At 41.8% G+C, this 27,576-nt stretch overlaps 1 protein-coding gene across 1 annotated transcript in view; it reads right to left on the bottom strand.

The window, feature by feature from the left end:
• The window catches only part of LOC118846047 (proline and arginine rich end leucine rich repeat protein), a 30,346-nt gene extending 24,574 nt beyond the window's left edge, over positions 1-5,772 (bottom strand). Inside the window, exon 1 of the mRNA XM_036754211.1 lies at positions 5,639-5,772. The gene's annotated coding sequence lies outside the window, so the exon portion shown is untranslated. The remainder of the gene's footprint in view (positions 1-5,638) is intronic.
• Positions 5,773-27,576: the final 21,804 nt, after the last annotated feature.

Below are 27,576 nucleotides of genomic sequence, written 5' to 3'. Positions count from 1 at the left end.
ATTCATAATTTAAGAAAATGCTAAATTTCCGTTAGAGATTAGTGGACAATAAAGCTGTAATTCTTTTTCTCTCATCTAAGGTCATGGATTCCCCTGAAATCTATCTGTGGACCCCAGGTAAAGAGCCCCTGCCTGAGTTGAAAGTGACCCACCCCACCTTGTCTGTCTCCTTTGCCCCATCTTACCCTGCTCACTATTATGTATTTCTATCTGTATGCATTCAATCTGATTGTAAGCTCCTTGAGAATCCATACTGAGTGGAAATTTGTGGAAAGAAAGGGTACCTCCAGAGAAAACACTAACCCCATAAAAGAAGTTTGCAGTGACAGCTGTCAAAGCCAAAGCAGCTAGGCAGTTAAGTGGCACAGTGGTTAGAGCACTGGACCCCCTAGTCAGGAAGATTTGAGTTCAGATATGGCTTCAGAAACTTCCTAGCTCTGTGACCCTGGCCAAGTCACTTAATCTCTGCCTCAGTTTCCTCATCTGTAAAATAGCAATCACAGCACCTTCCTCTCAGGGTCGTTTCAAGGATCAAATGAAATAATATTTGTGAAACACTTAGCAAAACTTCTAACACAAGAGGGGTCTGACAAATGCTGAATCGCTTCCCTTTAGAGAGTTCCTGAATCCAAAGCCTTGGGATTGGGGGGAATCTCTTTCCTACTTGACCTTGTCTAGCTGCTTGGGTCAGGGCTAGGGTGACAGGGTTTGGATTAAGGCTGGTGATGGGTTTGAGATAAGGTTATGGTAGGGGGGAGGGCAGTTTCTTGTTTGTTTTGAAGGCAGCATGGTAGAAAAAGCAATGGTCTTGAAGTCAGAAGACCGGGGTTGGAGGCTGTCCTAACACTTATGCATATGCTTAAGACTCAGGGAAAGTTGCTTAACTCTGGGCCCCCAATTTTCTTAATGCTGAAGAATCACAGGATCAAAGAATCACAGAAGTCAGTCTGGAGCTGGGAGGGACCTTAGAGGAAGTGACTTGCCCAAGGTTCACTTGGATTCCAGTTGAGTGGGTTTTAGGTTGGGACTGGGATTTGACCTTACTTTTGGCATTAGGATTAAGGTTATGGTTTGAGTTAATGTTGAGGCTGGCATTAGTATTGAAATCCAGGCTGGGTTGTTGAAATTGAGGTTAGTACAGGGATTAAGGCTATCTTTATACCATGTTGTTTATTCATACGCCTGAACATAACTTATATCATTGTCAAGTTAAAATCCGTCTACAACACATTGCTTAACACACCCAGCTCCTCTCTCTCTAGTGGAGAATGGCCAGCTTCTCTCCATCCAGGAAGCCTGCCCCAGAGGAGATCCGAATGACCTTTTGCCTCTCTTTTCAGTCCCAGAGTCTCTATTCCAAGCCTAATTGCCCAAATGTGTATTGAAACCACCCTGGTCCTTTCACCCTCTTTTCTAAAGTAACCATGAGAAAGAATGTCTGGCAAGATGGACAGTTTTTTGACTATCTCTGAGGTCCACTCGTCTACTCAGCCTATGGCAATCAACCTCCAGCAGCAATGCCCCCATTTCATTTTCCCATACCCCAATCACAAGATTACAGAATCTGAGAATTGGAAGGGACCTCAGTGACCATCTAGTCCAATCCCTAAAATCCACCAAAAGAATCCCAATGATAATACACTAGAAAAGCAATCATCTAATATGTCCACTCTCTAACTTAATAAATGTCCTCCTTACATGGTATGGCCCAGAACTGAGTACAGTCCTCTACATGAAGTCTACTGTCCACCTGTACCTTCCCTACCTTATACTTGTGAATCTGATTTTTTGTATCATTTTTGTATCATTTGCATATTTGATTAGTGTACCATCTTTGCCTTTTTTCATCAGTCTACTATGTTGCTAAGTTGTTTTAGTCATGTCTGACTCTCTGGGACCCCATTAGGGGTTTTCTTGGCAAACATACTAAAGGGGTTTGTGAATTAGAACTTCAACTCATTTTACAGATGAAGAATTGAAGCAAATAGGGTTAAAAAGCGAGTTGCCCAGGGTTATACAGCTAATAAGTATCTGAGGCTGAATTTGAACTCAGGTCCTCCTGACTGCAGGGCTGGCACTCTATCCACCTAGCTGCCCAGAACTGGGAGAGTGAAGAAGGATCTGGTGTGGAGATAATCGTGAATATGACATATTCTTTGATGAGGCTTTGCTATCACTCCACTGGTAAAACAAATCCAAATGAATCTAAACTTAATCCCATAGAATTAAAATGTTTGAGAGATTCATTTTTCATTTTGTCTTCTTGGAGTTAGAAAGATCTGAGTTCAAATCTGGCCTTGGGCACTCACTAACTGTATGACCCTGGGCAAGCCGCTTCATCTCTATCTGCCTTGGTTTCCTTGACTATATAATAGTAGCAACTATCTCCCTGGGTTGTTGTGAGGATCAAATGAGATAATGTTGTAAAGGGCTTAGCACAGTGCCTGGCACACAGTAGGCACATAATAAATGCTTATTTTCTGCTTCCCTTCTTTGTGTCCCCAGCACAGTGCTTAATGGTGGCTCGTTGAATTGGAATGGAAGTATTTGCCCCTAGGTAAACGACGTGGCATGGTTCAATTGAAAGACCATTAGCTCGGAAAGCATGAGGTTGCCTTCCTGTATTAGTTCCAACACTATGCAGCTATGTTACCCTGGGCAAATCACTTCCCCTTTCTGGGTCAAAGTTTATCATTCTGTAAAATGAAGAGTTAGACTACAGGGTCTCCGATACCTCTTTCAAACTCAAAATCTTTTCAGTCTATAATTCCTTGGGCAAATTCCAAGAGGAGTTTCTGTAGCTTTATCAGTTTTTAAAAATGGGGCTAATGCTTTCGCTGCCCCAAATAGAGCTCCAAATACATGTTGCAGAGCAAAAAATACAAAATAAATTCACATGACTTTGGACTTTTGGACTTTCTCTCTCTGCCCTGGGCCTGCCAGAGAGAATTGTAAACAGGATCAAGTTTGCTTTGGAGCTGGAGCATAGGACCAAAAGTAAGTTTTTTTAATATAAAGAGATGGAGAAGTTGGGAAGAAGCTTTAGAAACAGTGATCTGAGCACTTAACCACCTGACATCTTCTCTATGGGTCATTTTTGCCCTCCCGGGTCAAACTGCTCCTAAGAGGGAACCACTCCTCGTCTGTCAGTCCCTCCAGAACTTTCCTTGTTCTGTCTTCCCATCCCCCCAGTGTTCAAGGCTACAGAAGAGATTGTGAAAACCCAGAAGAATTTGGCAAAAAATTCCAAAGCACTAATTCCTTGGATTCTTTTTCCTCATGGGTGGTTATTATTATGATCTAGCCATTAATGTTATCATTAGTAATAACAACTTGTTACATTGGGACAGCACTTTTTATTTTCAAAGCACTTTCACACATAATCTCGTTTGATCCATATGACAGCCCAGGGAGGTAGGGCTTCATATTCCCACTTTACAGTTTAGGACACAGAGGGTGTTAAGGACTTGCCCAAGGTCACACAACTAAGGTAGGATGAGAAATTAGGTCTTCTGTCTCCTAGTCTAATACTACTTCTTGCATACTACTAATGTTTAAAGGACGGTCCTACCCTGAAGCAAGGGAATAAATACAATGCTCTTTTGAGGTCCCTCCCAATCTATTTTTACCAGGACACCCCTTCTCTGATCTCCAACATCATTGATACATTAGCTACCACTTGATGGCTCTTTTAAAGGAATGGTAGATAGGTTCTTCCCCTCTCCCACCTCCCACCCCGTATTTACCATAGCATGGTTGGATTCCCTTGGTCACTCCCATGGGCATGGACATGTCATGAATGCTAAAGATATGGTGCTCAATACACCACCATCTGTAAATTACAAGGACCGTTCTGTGCAGCTGTGTAACAGCAGGGGAAGGGATGGGACCACTTTGTGTTCTCAGTCCCCTGGGGGCTGGGGGAGGGAAGATTGGCAGGTGTGAGGAAAAACAAAATCTTTGCAGCTAAATTAGGAGGGCTTCCTTGCTTACTGTGCCTAAGCAACTGGCTGTCAATGCTTGAGTGGAAGTGGGCAAGGAAGCATGTGGCAAATCCCAGCTTTTCCCTCTAGCTACAGCCCACCAACCGTACAATCAATTCTCATTTTCTCCTCCTCTGAGCCCCATTCTGAAGGGTTGCCTATGCTGGTCCCTTCTCAAAAGATCCCTGTTTAAGATACCTCAAGTGGACCAACCTCTAAAAGTTAAAGAAAATGTGTAGCTATAATCTATCATTTTCAAAGCAATATATTTGGAACCAGGGAACCTGGGTTCAAATCTCATCTCTGATATGAATTGCTTTGACCAACTGACCACTTTTCTTGGCCTGGGTTTTCTCACCTGTAAAGTGATTAGCCTCTCTCCTCAATGTGACTCCAATGTGTTTCAGGGTCTCCTCATCTGTAAATGAGGGGGTTGGATGAGATGCCTATAGGGTCCCTTCCAGCTCTTTGATTCCGTGATTCCTGAAATCCCCCCCAAATCCACGAAACTGTGACACTAATTAAGGCCAGGGAAGGGGAAAACCATGCTTTTGGGGAAGTACCTTCCTCAGTTACTCATTCTGGTGTCTCCTCTCTCTGCTTGGTCTCTTATTTCTCTACCTTGAGATTTTCTCACTAACCTGGACCAGGAGAAAAGTCAAAAAAGAGTGTGGATGTGGGGTGTGTGGTAGTAACCAATACTGCCTTTTCTGATTACCAGACAAGAAAAGGTTAATCCTTCCTCTGAGCTGGAAATGATGGTATTCAGGAGTGAGCTATGCCTTGGAATTCATACCACTTTCTTTTCCGACAGAATAAAAGTGGTTTAGAGAAGAGAGGCAGGTAAAGTCAAGGCTGATTACAAGAAATTGTGAAGGTTCAGGGGGCTTTCTTTCCTTCCTCCTCTCTAATCAGACACCCCGCTCATCCCCCGCAGCTCAGCCTAGCCTTAAGACTCTCTCACTTTCTCTCTGTCCTGAGGTTTCAATGGGAAGGTTCTCTTCTCTCTCTTTCTTTTGCTTTTACAGCTTAGGAAACATTTGTGAGAGCGTGAGACAAACTCAGAGAATGTGGGGGTGTGTACAGGAGTAAGACTCTGTGTGTGTGTGTGTGTGTGTGTGTGTGTGTGTGTGTAGGAATCAGAGAACTGAAGTGGATGTACAGGATACATGTGACTTTGTGTGTGTTTGTGTGGGTGGAGGTGAGAGTATAGCGTGTGGCTGTGTGTGTATGTGTGACAATGTGTGAAAGGTGTGGGGAAGCAGGCTCTCTAGCCATGTTTCTATGGAAACACCTGATTTGTAGAAATATTGCACGGAGCCCTGAGCTTCACAGAAAACATCTGTGCCAACAAAGTTTTACTTTTGAAACAAACAAATAGCTTATTGTAGGGTGAGAAGGAGAGAGAAAAGAGGAAGAGAATTTGAAAGGGGGGAATGAGGGAAACTAAAATTTGAGATAATAGAGAGAAAGAAAGAAAAAAGGAAAGAAGGGGAAGGGATGAAGGCAAGATAGAAAGGAGGAATCAGGGAAGAAAAAAGAAGATAGAGATTGTATCAGCTTAGGTTACCAGGTTGGAAAGATTGAGAAGAAATTTGCTAGAGGGGAGACTGACCCGTATCTTGTTCCCTCTTTCCCCACTTGTTGGGCCTTACCTGTGCACACCCGCCCTTCCTCTTAGCTCTGTGTATAAATCTCAGGAAAGTGTGTCTCTCCTCCTCTTCCTCCCCCACCCTTCAGTGGAGCTCGGAGCAGTGAGCCTGACTGCTCAAAGTTCTGATCTCTGCGTGTGTTTGCCCTGTTTCTATTCCTCTAGATCCTATTGGGGAGGGGAGGGGGTGGGAAGAAGGGAGGGAGGAAAGGAGAGAGGGAGGGAAGGATGGAAGAAGGGAGGGAGGGATCTAGGAAATGGGGGGATGACAACAATAAAGTCTTTATTTGGCAGCCAAAACTCCCAAAGAATTAATCCTCACACATCATGCCTTCTAACGGACTCAAATTTAATAACATTTCCTTCTGCTGCAGCCGGTTCTGGAGAAACCCTAACATGGTCCATGTTTTGAAAACAAACTGAATTACAAAAAGAAAGAAGCATGCAAAGAAACCTCACCCATAGGCTGGGCAGGAGCATGAGTAGGACAGCTGGGTCCTTAGCCAGACTAATTCTGATTCAAAGAATTGCTTTCCTTTTGGTCAGCCGAAGGCAACCGAGCTTTTTAAGTGTCCTCTGAACAGGGCTGGCAGTTGCTGTCGTGTTCTTGAAGAGGTGATAGGATAGACTAAATAAATAGAAGCTAAGAGATAGTGGACTGACATCACACCATTTGACAGGGGGAGACTTTGTGACCCAGACAGAGCAGGAGACTCTCCAAGATCATATGACAAGAACAGGGCAGCATCAAAATTTTAACTCCTCGCCTTGGAATCCAAGCGGACATGTTCTCTGTCAACAAAGCTTTCTGCACAAGCTCATTCCATTTCAAACCCATACAAAATGTAGTTGCTGGATGAATACCACCCTGGAAAAATTCCCTAATTGAGACCCTGACCACACTTTATTAACTCCAGGACCTAAGTCATCTTCTCTAAAGAACCACTCATAGAAACATAGAATCTTAGTGCTAGAAGTGCCTTAGAGATCATCTAGGCCACTTCCTCTTTATATGAAGTACTGAGGGGCCTCCTTACAATGGGCCCCCACAAAGCTGTTCCAGGGGCATGACACTTTGTGGATCAGCATCCACTCAAAGCCATCTCATGGGCTGCCCCTCCACACTCCAGCCCCATGTGGTTACTTTTAATAGGCCAATGAAATGACACATTAGTTCAAATACAAAATACATTAATAAAACAGCATAGCAAAATAAATGAGGAGGGTTTCCCTACATACAAATAGAAGTATTCTTTCCCACAGTTTACCACAGTTTATTAGTAATAAAGTTTACTTCAGGAAAGAATACACATGTAGTCTATGTTTGGGGCACACGTCTAGACAATATTGGCCTGAAAACACATAGGGATGGATGTACACGCATGGAGAACACATATGGCTAGCAAATACTAGTGGCCCAGGCAACTTAAATCTCCAATGCTACATGATTGACTCTGTTAACCTTTACAAGGTTTTCTTACAGCTACCTGCAGGGTGTCTCTACTAAGGTGCCCTCTGCTGCCACCTGCTGGTCACCTGCTATGTGGCTTCTTTACCGAGCAGCTGCTACTCTGTTACCATCTGCAAGTCTTCAGCTGTGATGGTGTTTCTTCCCCACCATAGTTGGGGGCACGGGGTCGGGGACGTGGAGAGGGAAGGATATTGACAGATTCTTTCACTTACAATCCTAGCAGCTATTTTCAGTTCTTTTGTGATGTAGTCCCCAGACAGCTATATCCAGTCAGTTACCTAGGGAAACTCTTACGCTTTTTTATTGCCGTCTCTTGCTGTTGCTTCGACTTTCTCAGTCCAATCTCTTATTTGAATGATGGTACAAAATTCCTTTTAACTCCCATCATATACCTGGGTAACTTGCCCAAGTCCCTTTCAAATCATCACAGGAACTATACATAATAAAACTGTAAAGGGCAGTGATACACACACACACACACACACACACACACACACACACACACATACAAAATGGCCCAGGTCACTTTGCAAAGCAACACAGGAACAAGACCTAAAATGTCTGGATGGAACTGATGAAGTTTGCCCAGCACTCTTGCCGTGTTCGACCCCTTCCTATATGATCTCTGGACCCAGCCAGACCTTTGCCCTTGCCCTCGCCCTTGCCCTTAGCAAACCTTTGTGATCTCTGACTCTAGTAGGGTATTCTTCTAATACGATTTTAGACTTTCCCACAGGGATATCTCCTTACCAAAGTGCTGCCAAGAAGAAAGAGGGGCAATAGAAAGAAGCTTTTTGTATAGACTTTGCAGATTGGGACCCATCTGGTTTCCCTCAAGCACCAGGGAACAGGTGGGAGTAGAACTTTTGCCTGAAGTTCCAGTGGCTCTCTATTGCCTCTGGAATAAAATATAAATAAACTCTTCTTGTTGGCATTTTAAAACCTTCACAATTTGGATGCAGCCTGTCTTTCCAGGTTTTTTTAATGTATTACTCCCCCTCATATAATCTATTCAAATACTCTCAAATGGATCTATGTTCTCATAAATTCAGGAGTTCCCTCTAAAAAATATAGATCACAACCAATCCATGCCTGCCCATTCTGTGCAATTTGCATACATATCCTTACAAAAGTTCAGTGCTGGGGGCTCATTCACCATGTTGGAAACCTTCCTCAATTTCTCCCCAAAATCATGAATACACCAGTGGAGCATTTGGATTGTCCAACTGTCACCCCCTTGCTCTCACCATGTGAACAGATCATCTTCTCTTTTTGTCATACAATGTTCTGATTACATCATTTACTCCTATTCTTCTTCATGTTATATGTTACATGTTGCTGCCTGGTCACATTTATCATATACTTTTCCATTACCCTCTGTGTGATGCTCATCTGTATTTCATCAGGGGCAGTGGCTTTCCATGTCTCACACTAGTAAAATGCTTATATTGAGAAGATGGGCCTTTGCATTTTGGGAAGCTTAGACATTACAGGCAGTAAAAGTGCTTTGCAATGTTCCAAAAGAAATCTAGCTCACTCTCCTCCTATTTAGTTACACCTAATTCATTGTCTATCTATATTGTGTGTTCCATATATACATATTGGACAAGCACTATAGGTTGTCCATTCAGATTCATATTGAAATCTAGACAATAGACATTATTCATCCACTTGGTGTTTCCCATGTGGATACATCAGCCAAGCTCTTTGAGTGATAAAAGATTTCTTCTCAGAAGCTCTGAAATGTCTTTAGAGCTAATGTAGTCAGCACAATATCATCCATGAATAAGAATATCTGGGGTACTCACCGTTCAGTGGAAATCCCTCCTCATCCTGGTCACTGCACTGTATCAATTCTATCTCAGATGAAGATTTTTGGCAAGCATACACCTCCCTGTTTTATGCTTCGCCTGATGTTTATTATCTAAGGGTCATTGAAGAGGGTTTTACTTCTGTTGTCACATTTTCCAAGGAGCACTGAATGACCTAGATATATGGGAGCTCTCTTGTTGTAAGAGAGCCTGTAAAGATACATTTTGTTCTATCAAGTCAAATGTTTTTTATGTCATCAAAATAGTTTGCACAATGAGATCTTACATTCTCTACATCTTTCCATTAATTGTGAGAGGGTGTTCCCTTCTAATACTGTCATTGAAGATGTTCTTAATTCATTTATAGAGAACCTTTATAAACACTTTGTATAAATGAGATAGTTGGTAGTTCATGTTCTCTTGGTCATTTTTTTTTGGTTACCAATAACATCTGAGATTCCCCTGTCCCATACCTTTAGTATCTTCCCCTCATCAGATATCTTATAATTTGGTATCTCTGTGCCTTCACAAACACTACCAGCATGGATCTCTTCTGTCCAACTAGGCTATCTTTATCATCTTTTTTCCCTCATACAGAGTTCTCTGTATATATTTTATTTAATATTTTAGTTTTCAACATTGATTTCCACCACATTTTGAGTTACAAATTTCTCCCCATTCCTATCCTCCCCCTCATTCCAAGATGGCATATATTCTGATTGCCTTGTTCCCCTGTCATCCCTCCCCTCTTTCACCCCATTCCCTCCCATCCTCTTTCCCCTTACTTTCTTGTAGGGCAGGATAGCTTTCTATGCCCCATTCCCTATATATTTTGTTTCCCAGCTGCATGCAAAAAAATTAATTTTTTTAAGCATCTGCTTTTAAAACTTTGAGTTCCAAATTCTCTTCCCTCTTCCCTTCCCACCCACCCTCCCTAGGAAGGCAGGCAATTCATCATAGGCCACACATGTATCATCATGCAAAACACTTCCACAATGTTCATGTTGTGAAAGGTTAACTATATTTCCTTCCATCCTATCCTGTCTCCCTTTATTCAGTATTCTCCCTTGACCCTATCCCTTTTCAAATGTGTTTACTTTTGATTACCTCCTCCCCCTATCTGCCCTCCCTTCTATCATCCCCCATTTTTTTTCCTCTTCCCCTTACTTTCCTATGGAGTAAGATAGCCAATTGAGTGTGTATGTTATTCCCACCTCAAGTTGAATCCAATGAGAGTAAGAGTCACTCATTCCGCCTCACCTGCCCCCTCTTCCCTTCCTACAGAACTGCTTTTTCTTGCCACTTTTATGTGGGATAATTTACCCCATTCTATCTCCCCCTTTCTCCCTCTCTCAATATATTCCTCTCTCACCCCTTACATTTATTTCATATTTTTAGATATCATCCCTTCATATTCAACTCATCCTGTGCCCTCTGTCTATATTCCCTTCAATTCCCCTAATACTGAAAAAGGTCTCATGAATTACACACATCATCTTTCCGGGTAGGAATGTAAACATAACAGTTCAACTTTAGTTAAGTCCCATATGAATTCTCTTTCTTGTTTACCTTTTCATGCTTCTCTTGATTCTTGTGTTTGAAAGTCAAATTTTCTATTCAGCTCTGGTCTTTTCACTGAGAAAGCTTGAAAGTCCTCTATTTTATTGAAAATCCATATTTTGCCTTGGAGCATGATACTCAGTTTTGCTGGGTAGGTGATTCTTGGTTTTAATCCCAGCTTCTTTGACCTCTGCAATATCATATTCCAAGCCCTTTGGTCCCTTAATGTAGAAGCTGCTAGATCTTGTATTATTCTGATTGTATTTCTACAATATTCAAATTGTTTCTTTCTGGCTGCTTGCAGTATTTTCTCCTTGACCTGGAAACTCTGGAATTTGGCAACAATATTCCTAGGAGTTTTCTTTTTGGGATCTTTTTCAAGAGGCGATCAGTGGATTCTTTCAATTTCTATTTTATCCTCTGGTTCTAGAATATCTGTGCAGTTTTCCTTAATAATTTCTTGAAAGATGATATCTAGGCTCTTTTTTTGATCATGGCTTTTAGGTAGTCCAATAATTTTTAAATTCTCTCTCCTGGATCTATTTTCCAGGTCAGTGGTTTTTCCAATGAGATATTTCACCTTGTCTTCCATTTTTCCATTCCTTTGGTTCTGTTTTATAATATCTTGGTTTCTCATAACTAACTAACTTCCACTCGCTCCCATCTAATTTTTGAGGTGGTATTTTCTTCAGTGGTCTTTTGGGCCTCCTTTTCCATTTGGCTAATTCTGCCTTTCAAGGCATTCTTCTCCTCATTGGCTTTTTGGAGCTCTTTTGCCATTTGGGTTAGTCTGCTCTTTAAGGTGTTATTTTCTTCAGTATTTTTTTGGGTCTCCTTTAGCAAGTCATTGCCTTGTTTTTCATGGTTTTCTTGCATCACTCTCATTTGTCTTCCAAATTTTTCCTCTACTTCTCTTACTTGCTTTTCCAAATGTTTTTTGAGCTCTTCCATGGCTTGAACCCAATTCATATTTTTCTTGGAGGCTTTTGATGTAGGTTCTTTGACCTTGTTGACTTCTTCTGGCTGTATGTTTAGATCTTCTTTGTCACCAAAAAAGGAATCTAGATTTTGAGTTTGAGTCTGAGACTGAATCTGAGTGCGTTTTTGCTGCCTGGCCATGTTCCCAGCCAACTACTTGACCCTTGATCTTTTTGTGAGGATATGACTGCTTGTAGAGTAGAGGGTACTTTGTCCCAAGCTTTAGGGTCCAAGCACTGCTGTTTTCAGAGCTACTTGTACTCCACCATCACCCCAGACTCTGTCACAGCAGTGCTCCTTCTCCCCCAAGAACCACCAACCAGGACCGCAATTCAGATCCAAGCAGGTCACAGCAAGAGAATCTGCCTTTGTGCCCACAAAGCGCTCCTTGCATTCCCGCTCTGATCTGCTGCTAGATTCCTCCCACCTTGTGAACCAGGGACTTGGGAAGCCGCTGACGCTAGTGCTCTGGAGGCAGCCTCAGGAGCTTCCTGCTACTGCCACCACTAGAGGAGCTCCTCCACCCCCCAGAGCTGTCAGCCTGACTGCTCTGAACTCAGTCCCGCAGTTTCCCCCTAACCTACTCTTTGGCGTTTGTGGGTTGAGAAGTCTGGTAACTGCCACAGCTCACTGTTTCATGGCCCCAAGGCTTGTTCCAGCTGGCTGATTCCAGGTCTGGTCTGTCCAGGCACAGCCCACGCTAGGCTGCCCTTCACTCTCAGCACCATGTGATAGACCCTTCCTGGAGACCATCCAGGCTCTCCTGAGCTGGAGATCTGTTTCCCTCTGCTATTTCATGGGTTCCACAGCTCTAGAATTTGTTCAGAGACATTTTTTACAGGTGTTTGGAGGGATTGGGGTGGGGCGAGCTTAAGCAAGTCCCTGCTTTCCTGCCACCATCTTGGCTCTGCACCCCCTCCCCCACTTTATCATCTTTGTTCTTTTCAGGGCCATTTCTTTCCCTCTGTAAGCTCTTCGGCAATTGTGACGTTAGTCTCTGAGTATGGTGCTTCCATTATACTTGATGGAGAAAGCAGTTCATTGTTTTTGCAAATCTTTTCCATTTTTCTTCTTTCGTAGTCCTCTTTCTATTCTCATGCTTGAATGCCCTTGGGATGATTGCTTAGCTGAATATCTTGCCAAGCTTAGACTATTTTTGTTTCTCTCTGTTTTTTATGAGACAATGACACTCACAATCATCAATCTTCCTTCTACGTATAAGTTACAGATGAGTTAATATTCCAACCCAATACTGTCTTTGGAAGCTATCTCTCTCTATTTCAAAAGCAAATAAAATGTTGGCTGATTAAGGGCCCTTAGTCAAGGCCCTACTTTTAGTGGCAATTAATTCACATTGGTTTAGCTTTCAGATAAAATTATTATAGTCAGTGTCGATGTCATTTCTGTTGTCCATCTTCTTTTTTCCCCCAATATCTTGCTTAAATTATTCAGGGTAAAACCTCAATTGTCTAGCATATATTTTTTTCTCATTAGTATTCTTCCTTCTTATTTATTATAAATTCTAATCTTGGGGGGGTGGAGCCAAGATGGCAGCAGGAAAGCAGGGACTTGCGTGAGCTCCCTGCCAGATCCCTCCAAAAACCTATAAAAAATGGCTCTGAACAAATTCTAGAACTGCAGAACCCACAAAATAGCAGAGAGAAGCAGGGATCCAGCCCAGGACAGCCTGGATGGTCGCTGGGTGAGGTCTATTGCGCGCAGAGTGGAGGTGAGCAGAGCTCAGTGTGGGTGGCAGCAGGACCAACCAGACCAGGAGCCAGGCAGAACAGGCCCTAGTGCCCTGAATTAGCGAGCTGTTGTAGTTACCAGACTTCTCAACCCACAAACACCAAAGACAACAGAGAAGGTTAGTGGGAAAAGCTGCGGAGGGACAGAGTGTAAAGAGTTCATGGTTCGGCCACCACTCTGGGGACAGTGGGGGTGTGCAGCTACAGAACTACAGCTGCAGTTACTTCCGGCCCCTGGCCCACCTGGTGGGAGGAATTAAGTGGCGAATCAGAGCAGGAGTGCAGAGCCTGCTTAAGATTTGTGTCAGGTCCGGGCTGGTGGCTCTTGGGGAAGGAGGAATGCTGGTGTGGCAGAGCTGGCTGTATAGAAATAGCTCTTAAATCAACAGTGCATCCCCTCAAGCTTGGAACAAAGTACTCTTTGCTCTACAAGCAGTCATACCCCGACGAAAAACTCAAGGGTCAAGTAAGTTGGCTGGGAGCATGGCCAGGCAGCAAAAACGCACTCAGATTCAGTCTCAGACTTTGGAATCTTTCTTTGGTGACAAAGAAGACCAAAAAATACAGCCAGAAGAAGTCAACAAAGTTAAAGAGCCTACATCAAAAGCCTCCAAGAAAAACATGAACTGGTCTCAGGCCATGGAAGAGCTCGAAAAGGATTTGGAAAAAGAGGTTAGAGAAGTAGAGGAAAAATTGGGACGAGAAATAAGAATGATGTGAGAAAACCATGAAAAATAAGTCAATGACTTGCTAAAGGAGACCCAAAAAAATACTGAAAAAAATATTGCAGAAAACAACATCTTAAAAAATAGACTAACTCAAATGGCAAAAGAGCTCCAAAAAGCCAATGAGGAGAAGAATGTCTTGAAAGGCAGAATTAGCCAAATGGAAAAGGAGTCCCAAAAGACCACTGAAGAAAATACTACCTTAAAAATTAGATTGGAGCAAGTGGAAGCTAGTGACTTTATGAGAAACCAAGATATTATAAAACAGAACCAAAGGAATGAAAAAATGGAAGACAAGGTGAAATATCTCATTGGAAAAACCACTGACCTGGAAAATAGATCCAGGAGAGAGAATTTAAAAATTATTGGACTACCTAAAAGCCATGATCAAACAAAGAGCCTAGATATCATCTTTCAAGAAATTATCAAGGAGAACTGCCCTGATATTCTAGAGCCAGAGGGTAAAATAGAAATTGAAAGAATTCACAGATTGCCTCCTCAAAAAGATTCCAAAAAGAAAACTCCTAGGAATATTGTCGCCAAATTCCAGAGCTCCCAGGTTAAGGAGAAAATACTGCAAGAAGCCAGAAAGAAACAATTTGAGTGTTGTGGAAAAACAATCAGGATAACACAGGATCTAGCAGCTTCCACATTAAGGGACTGAAGGGCTTGGAATACAATATTCTGGAGGTCAAAGGAGCTGGGATTAAAACCAAGAATCACCTACCCAGCAAAACTGAGTATCATGCTCCAAGGCAAAATATGGATTTTCAATAAAATAGAGGACTTTCAAGCTTTCTCAGTGAAAAGACCAGAGCTGCATAGAAAATTTGACTTTCAAACACAAAACTCAAGAGAAGCATGAAAAGGTAAACAAGAAAGAGAAATCATAAGGGACTTACTAAAGTTGAACTGTTTTGTTTACATTCCTACATGGTAAGATGATGTGTATGATTCATGAGACCTCAGTATCATAGTAGCTGAAAGGAATATGCATATATATATGTATGTATATATATACATATGTGTGTGTCTATGTATGTATACATGTAGGTATATATATATATAGACAGAGGGCACAGGGTGAGTTGAATATGAAGGGATGATATCTAAAACAATAAAATCAAATTAAGGGATAAAAGAGGAATATATTGAGAGAGGGAGAAAGGGAGAGATAGAATGGGGTAAATTATCTCGCATAAAAGTGGCAAGAAAAAGCAGTTCTGTAGGAAGGGAAGAGGGGGCAGGTGAGGAGGAATGAGTAAATCTTGCTCTCATCGGATTTGACCTGAGGAGGGAATACCATACACACTCAATTGGGTATCTTACCCCACAGGAAAGAAGGAGGAAGAAGATAAAAGGGGGGACAATAGAAGGGAGGGCAGACAGGAGGAGGAGGTAATCAAAAACAAACGCTTTCAAAAAGGGACAGGGCAAGGGAGAAAATTCAATAAAAGGGGATAGGTTAGGAAGGAGCAAAACATAGTTAATCTTTCACAACATGAGTATTGTGGAAGGGTTATACATAATGATATGCATGTGGCCTATGTTGAATTGCTTGACTTCTTAGGGAGGGTGGGTGGGAAGGGAAGAGGGGAGAGAATTTGGAACTCAAAGTTTTAAAAACAGATGTTCAAAAACAAAAAAAAAGTTTTTGCATGCAACTAGGAAATAAGATACACAGGCAGTGGGGCATAGAAATTTATCTTGCCCTACAAGAGAAGAAGGGAAAGGGGGATGGGAGGGGAATGGGGTGGCAGATGGGAGGGCTGACTGGGGAACGGGGCAACCAGAATATACACCATCTTGGAGTGGGCGGGAGGGTAGAAATGGGGAGAAAATTAATAATTCAAACTTGTAAAAATCAATGCTGAAAACTAAATATATCAAATAGATTTATGAGCCTCAAAAAATAAATAAATAAAATGTTTATTTACTAAAAAAAAAATTCTAATCTTAGCTCTGAGAAGTTGATAGTCTGTGTACAGCCACCTGACTCAGCTGAGTCCCATAGTGACAAGAAGTCTTGTCTCTTAAAATGTAGTCAATTTCATTCCTTGTGATGTTAGTTGGTGCTTGCGTGTTTGATGCTTAAATTTTTTTTTTTCTGAAGACAGTATTTATAAGATACTTGAGGATTCTTTTTCGTCTACAAGGCCTTGGCCAAGGCCTTCTTTCTCCTAAATCATACTTTCCCACGTATTTCTCCCTATCCTTACTTTTTCCTACTTTTGTACTGAATTCATCAGTTCAGAGTTAATGTTGATTATGTCTGGAGGGTCTTATCAAGTTTGTCATAGTATTTCTCTGTGACTTTATCCTTAGCAACTAATGTTGGTCTATAAGCTGCAATTATTTCCACAATGGTCTTTTTGCAAATATTTATGTTAGTACAGCAGAATGGGATGACCAAATATCCCATGAAATAATATTTCTTGTAGCTTTGGAGCAAACAATGAAACCCACTCTGCCAGCTCTTTTCTTTGCCTCTGCAAGGAGCACCTGTGAGTCATCCTTCTAATATATTCACATATTGGTCATTGGTCAAGGATATTATGTTTAGAGTACTAATCATCAACATTAAGTCTATTGACTATCTAAAATATGTGTGATTTTTTAGTACCCTCTCATCCCGTTCATTCCACTTTGTCACCATTACTGCAGAAATGAGAGGGCATTGTACAGAAGTATAAGTCATTTAATTTTTTTCGTTTGTTTCATGGGTTGTTATGGTCAAAAATTTTTTGGCCATTAGCACTCTAAATGTTATATCCTTGTTCAGTGATGAATGATTGAATGTATTGGAAGGATGGCTGACAGGTACTCCTTGGAGAAGCAAAGAAAGGAGTTGGCATAGTAAGTTTTATTGTTTTGTTTAGAAAGAGAATTTGCCTCAAAACTACAAGCTTTATAAGCAAGCCATGAACTTTTTCAGATTCTGATTCTGTCACCCAATATGTTAGCTTTCTCTCTCGGTTTCTTGACATCTAGAAATGTGATAATCCTGTCATCAATGTCTTAATCCAAGTCATTCACAAAAATGTTGAACAGAACAGGGCCCAAGACAGAGTCATGACTCATTCCCATTAGCAACCTCTCTCCAGGCTGATGGGAGCTCATTAGTTACCATTCTCTGGGTCCAATCGTTCAAGCAATTATGAATTCAGCTATCTATACTACAATCCAACTCACATCTGTCTAGGTTTTCTATAACACCAAGAAAGACTATTGAATGATTTGTTATACTAAATCTGTACCATGTCCCTGATCAAGTAGACTAATAACCCTGTGGAAGGAAGGAAGGAAGGAAGGAAGGAAGGAAGGAAGGAAGGAAGGAAGGAAGGAAGAAGGAAGGAAGAAGGAAGGAAGAAGGAAGGAAGAAGGAAGGAAAGAAAGAAAGAAAGAAAGAAAGAAAAAAAGAAAGAAAGGAAGAAAGAAAGAAAGAAAGAAAGAAAGAAAGAAAGAAAGAAAGAAAGAAAGAAAGAAAGAAAGAAAGAAAGAAAGAAAGAAAGAAAGGAAGGAAGGAAGAAAGGAAGGAAGGAAGAAAGGAAGGAAGGAAGAAAGAAAGAAAGAAAGGAAGGAAGAAAGAAAGGAAGGAAGGAAGGAAGAAAGAAAGGAAGGAAGAAAGAAAGAAAGGAAGAAAGAGAGAAGGAAGGAAGGAAGGAAGAAGGGAAGGAAAGAAGTTTAGGGTAGTTTGGTTTGTTCTTAATGAACCCATACTGTCTCATAGTGATCGCTGCTTCTCTTTAAAGGTACTATAGCAGGCACTGAAATATACAAAGATGAACAAGTCAAATCATTAGAATACATTGTATTGGAAATTCTTGCGGTTGAATAAGGAAGAGCTTAGCAACTACAATAAAGGGAAATTTCCTGTATTTTGACAACTTTAGTTAGAGCACCTTGTTTAGACTGATGTCTCCAAATCTCAGGTCATCACAAGTCTTCTGAGTATTGGGAAGGTGTTTACAAGAGCCACAGTTCCTGCCCTGAGGAATCATCACCTAATCAACAGAAACCAGTAAAGTAAGATAGAGGAGTTAAATGTTACAGGTCTGAGATTTCTTAATAGCATCTCTCTCTCTTGCTTTCCTTTAGGTAAAGAAGAGCCTTTCTTTATTGAAAATATTTTTATTGAAACAAAGTGTCCAAAGGGATAGAAATGAGAACCCAAAATAAAAGGGAAAATCTGTTCTAAATATAGAGTCTCAGCACCCTGGGAGATTAGAGAAATACCTTAAAGGGTTTAGGTGGCCACTCAATACTCTTATGAACACACTGATATGGTTCTTTCTTCCAATGATGCAGATTGAAACTTATTCATGCCTGCCCATCCTTTGGGACTCTTGTCCATGGCCAAGGTCATATTCACAGTGGTGCCAGCCAAGCTTTTAGGGATTTTCCTTGCTCCTTTTTAACATTGTGAAGAAATAAATGAAGTGCATTGGTCATTCCTTAGTTATCTTAGTCTTACCTCATGACAAGTCTCTATTCTTTATTTTTTTAATCATATACTTCTTTGATGCCATCTCTTTATTCCAGATCTCCATAGTTTCTTATTGGTTATGAGTTGCAGACTACTTACATCCACATACACCTGTCTGTTGACTTTTGGGTGGTATTTGATTTTAATTATTCAGAAATCATGTTCTTTGACTTGCAGTCCTCTGATACTGACAGTAGAATATTGGTAGCAAAAAGATGGACCTTCGTTTCTAGTAGAAGTTTGGGGTCAATAAAAGAACTTTGTAGTTTCCCAAAGGCAATCCATCCTGCTGTTCAATTCTTGTTCGATTCTTGTTCCTTTTCTTATCTTTAATTCTTATCATTGTCTTGCCAGTGTTTGTCAAATATATGTATTATGCCTAGAAACATACATGTACAAATATATGTATACACATACATATATATGTACAAGTATATGCACACACATGTATACATACATATTGATAGATAAGCTCTATAGGTTATTCATCTAACTACATGTACAACATGTACATGTACAGCATGTACAACAGAGACATCTTCATCCACTTATCTTTTCCTGTGTGGATGGTTTCACTAAACTCTTTTTTTTCTCTTTTTTAGTGGTTACTGATATTATCAAGGAGGCTCTGTTCCAGGGCTTCTAATTAGTACAATGTCATCTAAAGAGGAGCATATGAAGGTTCTTACCATCTGGAAGAAATTCTTCTTCAACTTGGACTCTGAACTGGATCACCTCCATAACAACAGTGAAAAATTTTAGCAAGCATATGTATCTTTGTTCCATGCCTCATCTTATTAATGGTGAGAGGGTTTTCAAAAAAAAAATTATCCTTGTCATTGAACTTAATAAATAAATACTTGTTGGTTGGTTGAACTTTTGAGGAATCTTGAATAAGTTTGATGGAGTCACCTTGTTGAAAGAGGACTTTTAATATCACATTTTGCTCTATAAAATCAAATTGGTTCTGTAATAGTCAACAAACAATAAGCACTGTGGAATCTTGTGTTGTCTACATCTTTTAGTCAACTCTATGGTGGCAAAACCATGATACCAAATATCACTCGAAAAAAACTTCCTGTTTCCTATGAATATCTCCCCAAGATAAGAGTATAAAATACAGGAGGAAGAAAGAATATCATGAAGCATACAAGGAATTGGACAAGAAAATGAATATGAAAGATAAGGAAAGTCAAGGAACTTAATGATGTGAAAGAAAATGAAGATTTAAGTTTCAACGAGGAGGAAAAATAATATTCAACAACAGTATTTTGGAAGACATTAGTTCAGAAAAGAAGTAGGTTTCTATCTGTCTGCCAACCTCATTTCACTTCTCAGATTCTCAATTCCTCAACTGAAAAATAGATTGGACCAGATAGCATTTAATGTCCTTTCCTGCTTTAGTATTCTCTAACTTTATATAATTCTATATACATATACATACACACATACAATTCTAGATAGCTATATAACCTTAAACAAGACATTTTACCTCTCTGGGCCTCAGTTTCCTCATATATAAAACAAAAAAGTTGGACTATAATCTCTAAGGTCCTTTTCAGGCCATGGGATCCTACCTGCCTTTCTTCTGAATTACATGAAATTCATTCTTGCAAAGTCCAGGGAAATATTGAGCTATGCTTGGCATTTTCTTCCTTATTTGTTATGAACTCTGAGATACCATGGTCACTTTCTCCACAATTTTCCATCACTTTCACTTCCTTAACTAATTCCTTTTTATTAGTTATTTCCTCTTCTTTATGCCTCAATATCAACATTTGCAAAAATGGAGAAGTTGCAGGAGGTGAATTCTATAATCCTTTCCAGTTAAAAGGTTCTAAAATCCTATAATGTCAATCTTTAGAGTTGTTTATTAACATTTTGACAGGAAGCTAGCAGATCTGATTCTTGTTATCTGTACCAACTTTGTAGGATTTCAGGGTGGGGCAGTATCAGAACGAGATATCAAAATGCTTTATAGAAAGTGTTACATGTTTCTTTCAACATTTATTGTTGTAATTACAAGTTATTGCTACTAGCACTATTTAATAGGGATGATGACAATGTTGACAATGATGATGAAGAATGCCTATCATAGCCAGGTTCTAATTGGGCAGTATGCATATATTCATTACTCCTCCCTCCTACTTAAGTCATTTGCCAAGTATTTTTCAGATGCCTACTATGCACCTAGCTCAGGCAAGTGCTCTGAATAATACAAAGAAGTACATGACAAAGTTTATGTCTTCAAGAAGCTTACAGTCTAGCATTGGTGACAAGGGGATAGGAACTGGACTTATGATTTCATTGGAATAGGAAATTCTTTCTCCCAATGTAGATCAGCATCTTATCTGTAACCTATAGCCTCTTAGACAGTTGGCTTGGGAAGTAATCTTCAAAGTGGAGGGCTATGGCTTGACTCCAAGTGATGTGTGATCCACCAATAGGGGGTGGAAAATGGATTGTAGCTCATCTTCCTTCCTATTGCTGATTCTGCCCCACCCCTACCATAGCCACATCTTGTCCCCTGATCAGGTCATTCATGAACTATGTATTCCAAAGCAATAGATGGTGAATAATTTTCCCCATCCTTTTCATCTTTTGGTGGGAAAGAGTGAGTAACACAGGTTAACCAAAATGGATAGCTTTCCATTATATTCCTTTCTCCCTCTCTCCCAAATATCCCTACTTCCATTGAGAGTACCACCATCTTCCAATCTCCCAGGTTCTCAATCTCCTTGTTGTCCTTGACTTCTCACTTCACTAAAACTGTTCTCTTCAAAGCTATCAATGATTTCTTAATTGTCAATTCTGATATTCCTTTCTTAATCCTCAGTCTTCTTGGCCTCTCTGTAGCATTTGATACTATTGGCCACTCTCTCTTGGAAGATTTAAGTGACTTGTCCAAGAAAACACAGACTGTATTTGTCAGAGGCAGGACTCCAACTCATCAGGTCATCTTAATTTCTCTCTCTCTCTCTCTCTCTCTCTCTCTCTCTCTCTCTCTCTCTCTCTCTCTCTCCACCATATGTATTATATGTTATTATATATATATATATATATATACATATATATATATATAATATATAAATCTATGTCTGTGTCTCTGAGTAACACATTTGTTAGGTGCTTACTATGTGCAAAATACTGTTCTGAAGATCCATATAGAAATGCAAAATAGTCCCTGCTCTCAAGGAGCTCACATTTTACAGTAGAAGACAGCATATAAGGAAGGTTTCAGCTGAAACTCTAACTGAAAAGTCCCATGATCTTTAGGGCACAGGAGTGAAGCAGGTGGCAATGCCTCTTCTTAGTGTCATTTCCATTGATAAGATCATAGCCATTTTTGGTGAGCCATTTGATGGTGCCAAGGACTCTGGTTTTTGGATCTTTCGTATCAGTGACTGTGTAGCACCCGCAGGAGCAGGTACCAGGCAGCATCTCCACTGGTGTTACTTCCCAGGATAATGGTTGAGGGCACTGGACTGGAAGCATTGCTCTTCCCAAGACTCTTAGGTTCAGACTTCTGGGCTGTCTCCATCAGAAATTCCATTCATTATGCCATGCTGCACACAGCCCTGAAACGTGAAATAATGCTACAAGGTGGTGTAGCACCCAATGCCAGATTGCATGATATAGCCCCAGGAAGTTCAGAGGAGGAACTCAGTGAAGGTTAGGATAGGAATAGAGGAGATGAGAATCCATCTCTTTTCCAGGTTCAATGAATCCAGAAGTAGGGTTTGGGAGTGCTCCTTTGGGTGCATTTGCTGCAGTCAGACAGATGCATAGTTCTGTTTTCTAAGAGGGAGCTGAAGGAGCAGGAAGGCAGCTGGAGCCATTGGATGAAGTAGGGGTGAGATAGGAGAAAGGGCAGGGAGTAGGAAATGTGCCTGAAGCCAGTGTGCCTTTTGCAACTGAATGGGATTCTTGAGGGTGAAGGAGTTAAATAAAATCTGCTCATCTGGGCCCCAGGCCCAATTTTCTGGGCTGTTCTAATGACTCACAGGTTGGGCAGCTGAAACAACCTTCAAAATGCAGCTAAAGTCCATAGCCATGAGGAGGGTGGGGATGACATGGGCTTTGTCCTAGAAGCAAGCTGCTAAATTTAGGGTGCTAATAATACTTGTAGTGCTTCAGCAGCTTCGAAACAACAGAGCTTAGCATCTAGTTAACATGGGAAGATATCAGGTGCCACCTAAGATCCAGAGGAGCTCCTTCCCCTCTTTCCCCATCCCCTTTTCCCCCCTCTCCTCCTCCTCCTCCTCCTCCTTCTCCTCCTCCTCCTCCTCTTCCTCCTCCTCCTCCTCCTCCTCCCCCTTCTCCTCCCTTTCGTCCCTCTCCTTCTTCTCACCCTTCCCCTCCTCCTCCTCCTCCTCCTCCTCCTCCTCCTCCTCCTCCTTCTCCTCCTCCTTCTTCTCCTCCTCCTCCTTTTCCTTCTCCTCCTCCTCCTCCTCCTCTTCCTCCTCCTTCTTCCCTCCTCCTCTTCCTCCTCCTCCTCCTCTTCTTCTTCTTCTTCTTCTTCTTCTTCTTCTTCTTCTTCTTCTTCTTCTTCTCCTTCTCCTTCTCCTTCTCCTTCTCCTTCTCCTCCTTCTCCTTCTCCTTCTCCTTCTTCTTCTCCTTCTTCTTCTTCTTCTTCTTCTTCTTCTTCTTCTTCTTCTTCTTCTTCTTCTTCTTCTTCTTCTTCTTCTTCTTCTTCTTCTTCTTCTTCTTCTTCTTCTTCTTCTTCTTCTTCTCATCCACTCCCCTTACTCCCCTTACTTCCATCTGACACACCTGCTTTCCTAATCACCCCATTCCCAGCAATCTCTTTCTCTTATTTATATTATAATGCTTTCTGACTTCACAATTCATCTGGCAGGGTCTGAGGTAGTTAGCAATATTTTCATGTATATGTCATGTCACCCAGACTGGAAGGGTCACCTTCTACAAGAAGTCTTTTCTAATCCCCTCCAACTGTTTGTGCTCTCCCTTAGAAAACTAGTTTGCATTTAATTTGCATGTATTCTGCATAACCTCATGCTACAACCTCTGGCTGGCCTGGGAAGAGCTGTAACATTCAGAACCCTTGTGGCCTGCCAGAGCCCAGTGATCAGGGGTTGCCAATCTTATATATGGACACATTAGAATGTAAGGTCTCTGAGGACAAAAGCCCTCTCACAGTTGTCTTCATATCCTCAGTGACCAGTACAGGAGCTGACACATAGGAGGTACTTAATCGTTTCAAATAAGATAATAAATACAAATAGCTTTGGAAGCCTTAAAGAGCTAAATATTTATTATTATATTATTAATATTGAATAATTACTATAACAAATTCTTTGTAAATTATAAGTAATTTTCAGTTACTTATAGTTGATATTTATAATATTAATATTTCTACATAAGTATGTAATTGTTACATATATTAATTATATGATGATGTAATATTTTATAGAAATATAATCTGTTTATAATTTATCATAAGCAATTTATAAAGTTACTTATAATTGATAAGTACTTATAAATGCTTGTGGGCTGAATAGAAGCTCCCAGAGGGCAGACACAATGGCCCTCTTTTCTTTCATGGTGGTGTCCTCTCATAGCAGTTGCTAAATAAATAAACCTTGTGGGAAAAGGGAGAGGAGTACAGAACTGCAAGCAAGGGAAGGGGACTTCATAACTATCTAGGCAGCAGAGATGACAATCAGAGTATAACAGAGGTTTGACCTACTTCAGCAGGCCCTCTACCATTTCCACCTTCTGTTTCTCTAACCCCATCCCCACCGTTCCCATTTTCTTGTTCACTCATTTCTGACTCTTCACTATCCTATTTGAGGTTTTCTTGGCAACAATAATGTAGGGGTTTGCCATTTCCTTCTCCAGCTCATTTTACAGATGAAGAAACTGAGGCAAACAGGGTTAAAGGACTTGCCCAGGGTCACACAGCTAGTAGGTGTCTGAGACTGGATTTGAACTCAGTCTTCCTGACTACAGGGCTGGCACTCCATCCACTTTGCCCACTGGTTGCCCTACCCCACTCATTAACTATTGTACAATTCAGTCTCCTTCATAACCTCTATCATGTTGAGAGACAGCAAAGTGCAACAAAAAGAGTGTTGGCCTTGGAGTCAAGAGACTTACCTTCAAACCCCACTTCCAACATCCACGTTCTATGTGACCATGGGCAAGTCATGTAACTTCCCTTACTCTCAGTCTCATCGGTTTCATCTGTAAAATGGTAATAATACAGACACTACCTAATTCTCAGAGTCTTCGTGAGGAAGGTGCTTTGTAACCTCCAAGTGGCATAGATATGTGAAGCATTAATATTTGTGGAGACAGGCCAACGTGAAGGCAGTGTCCCAAGTGCCCAAACTTTCAGCACAGAGAAGTGAGATCCGCAGGACTCAAAGCTGAGCCCCCTTTCTCTCCCCCACACACACACCACTCAAGCCTGGACAACCTACCGGGTCGGTATGCACCCTGGCTCCCTCCTTAGTTGAAGGGAAAGGAAGCAGCCAGAGACCAAAACCACAGACCTGCTCGCTCCTCTTCAGGCCCCTCCTTCTCTCTCCAGGCTCATAGCTGTTGGGCTCTGGCACCAGTCAATTCCCCTCAAAGGGGGAAGAATTAACCTCCTCCCCCTCCCTGGGCCCCCTGCTTTTTCCAGGAAAAGAGGACAGGGAATAACAATCTTCCCCTCCCCCCTTTCTGGTTACATGTGGCAGCCATCTGTAGTTGGGGTCACTTTGGACCTGCCCATCAATAAGTATTCCTTCTCCATCCCAACTCCACACTGTCAGACCTCTATCTCTAATAAAATACTTGCAATCAGGAGCACTTTCAAAAAAAAATAACTTCCAGGCCTCTCTTCTAGGGAACGACTCATCCAGCTTTGACATCCCTGTCATTCTGAACACTTGTGTTCAGAGTTTATAAACAATTTCTTCACAGCTACGCATTTCTAAGTTTTAAAATGGGCTTTCTTTGCCTGTGACCTGTATTTCATGTTTAATTGGGAGTTCTCTGAGGGAAGACACTGTGTCACCCCTATTAGGCCATCTCCCCCATCAGATCATGAGCTCCTTAAGAACAGTGACTGTGTCTTCTCCCATCATACTGGGAGCTCTTGGAGGGCAGGGACAGAGCTGTCACTAGGAATATTTGAGCCTGGGACAGAACAGTTAGAGTAGTGGGGAAGGGGAACCATGGAGGCCCATCCCACTGAACAAAGCTACTATTGCTATCCAGGTGTTTGTCCTTCATCCATGAAGAGGTGGGATGTCATAGGGCCACTTATAGTGCAAATTACCAGAGGATTGGGAGATGAATTGTGTCCCAGTGGGAAGAAATCACTCTGCTTCCTCCACGTTGAGATGTGGGAGAAGTCCCTTTTTCTCCACCCCCACCCCCGCCCCCGGCAACCTCCTGGGGAAAGATCCCCTTTTGTACGTTAATTACAGTTCCAGGAAGACGTTTCATCTTCCCATTAGATTGGGAACATCCCAAGGGTAAGACCTAAATCTCCTCCTTCCACTTCCCTTCCAGTTTCCAGAAGGATCTTCACAATAGGGAGAGTGCTCAGAGGACATGTGTGTATGTATGTGGGTGGTGATGAATGCCTGAGTGATTCTGCACCAAACAAACTAAAAGACTTGGTCACTACCCTCCCTCCCTCCTTCCCCACCCCCATCTCCCAGCCCTAAACCTCATTAGTGGACAAACACAGGTAACACTGACGCCAACAGATGGGGAAAGGGGCATGCACACAGGGGATCTGCACACACAGCCTGACCTCAAGCACACATAAAAATGGGATAAACACATTTTTCATTGGAGCTTGGGAACAGAAGAGGCACTGGAAAGATGGAGAGGTATTGTTTTGAGTCTGTTTTGCCAAGAGACAGTGTGTTTCCTTCTTTGTGTTTACACTGGCTATGAAACTGTCAGCTGGAAACCCAAGCCAAGAGAGGGAATAACAGAGACCATGAGGAACTGGAGAAGAAGGTCGATGGCCGCCACTATTCCCCCCTCCCCTGGCTGAGCCAATGCCTCTATCCCACCAGCATGGCCCACAGCCAAGACTGGATGCCCCCTCTCAAAGACCAGTCTCCTCCATTAGATTTGTGCCTAACACTGTGCCTTGCACAAATTAGCTCCTGGATGTCATCTTTAGGATGTCTCAAGTTGAATTATATTGGACCTATAGGATATGTAAGTTCAATGGTTCAAGTTGAAATATATTGAATCTGTAGGACATATACTATCCTGGGGGGAGGGGCGGAATAGAAAGAACAACGGTGACCTGAAGCCCACCTTCTCCCACTCTGTTTATCATCTTGGACTCGATGTGTACCTGACCTTGGAACTGGGGTGACCTGAGAGTGACCATTCTGCCCAGTCCCAGAGTGCAGAAAATTGTCCTATGTTGATCTCAGGGCCCCAAGTCAGGGTGCCCCATTCTCTCTAGGGACAAAGGAGCAACAGGCTAGAAACTGTGATGCTAAAGCTGAAGCATTCAGGTATAGGAAATTTGGGGTCCCGGTCTGAGCCAAGCCACGGAATAAAGACAAAAAGCAAAACATGTTTTTGGGAAGGTCATGGGGCAGCTTTGGCTGCTTTCTTTCTGGCAGTCAGAACTCTGAGCAAACCAGCACACAGCAACCTGACCAGGCACCAGGAGAAGAATAAGGGAAAAGGGGCTGGCATCTCAGCCGATCGACGTGACTCATCTCTTCTTTGAAAATCCCCAGAAACAACCCCTACTTCTAGCCTGTTCTAAGTTGGAATGACTATTAGGAAGTTCTTTCTTCTATCTAACTACTGTCCCTTATGCTGCAGCTCAATCCCTTTTTTCTCTGCTGCTGTCCTCAGTGGAGGATGGAGAAACCTCTTCTGGCTGCTGAAAGTCCTCTAGACAGAGTGCGTTGAGCTCCTTAGAGACAGGTGCTATGAACACACAGCCTGTTATTATTAGCACTATTATGTTATTAGCATTACTCATCCTGCCAGGGCACCTTCTGAATTGCAGTAGCTCTCTGGGCAGGCTGCCACCCTCCCTTCTGTTTGTTCTAGAGAGAGAGGAAAGAGGGATGGGGTGGGTGGGGAGGGAGGGGAGAGATGAGAATGAGGAGGGTGGGAAAGAGAAACCCCTAGGGACAGAGCAGAAAGGTGGAGCCAAATA

The sequence above is a fragment of the Trichosurus vulpecula genome, chromosome 4 (assembly GCF_011100635.1).
Source record: "Trichosurus vulpecula isolate mTriVul1 chromosome 4, mTriVul1.pri, whole genome shotgun sequence".
NCBI lineage: Eukaryota > Metazoa > Chordata > Mammalia > Diprotodontia > Phalangeridae > Trichosurus > Trichosurus vulpecula.
This window is presented reverse-complemented; position numbering and strand designations above follow the sequence as displayed.